Here is a 494-nt window from a genome sequence, read left to right as displayed (position 1 = left end):
GATGGCTAACAGACACATGAAAAGATGCTCAACATCACTCATCATCAGGGAAATACAAATCAAAACTCTGATGAGATATCACTTCACACCTGTCAGAATGATTAAAATTAACAACACAGGAAACAACAGATGTTGGTGAGGATGAGGAGAAAGGGGAACCCTCTTGCACTGTTGGTGGGAATGTAAACTGATGCAGCCATTATGGAGAACAGCTTGGAGGTTCCTCAAAAAGCTAAAAATAGAAGTACCCCTAGGAGGCAGTAATTGTACTACTAGGTATTTACCCAAAGGATACAAAAATACAGATTTGAAGGAACACATGCACCCCGATGTTTATAGCAGCATTATCAACAATAGTCAAAGTATGGAAAGAGCCCAAATGTCCATCAATTGATGAATGGATAAAGGAGATGTGAGTTATATATACAATGGAATATTATTCAGCTATCAAAAAGAATGAAATCTTGCCCTTTGCAACGACATGGATGTAGCTA

The sequence above is a fragment of the Neomonachus schauinslandi genome, chromosome 12, assembly GCF_002201575.2.
Source record: "Neomonachus schauinslandi chromosome 12, ASM220157v2, whole genome shotgun sequence".
Taxonomy (NCBI): Eukaryota; Metazoa; Chordata; class Mammalia; order Carnivora; family Phocidae; genus Neomonachus; species Neomonachus schauinslandi.
The sequence above is the reverse complement of the archived record's forward strand: the minus strand, read 5'-3'. Positions refer to the sequence as shown.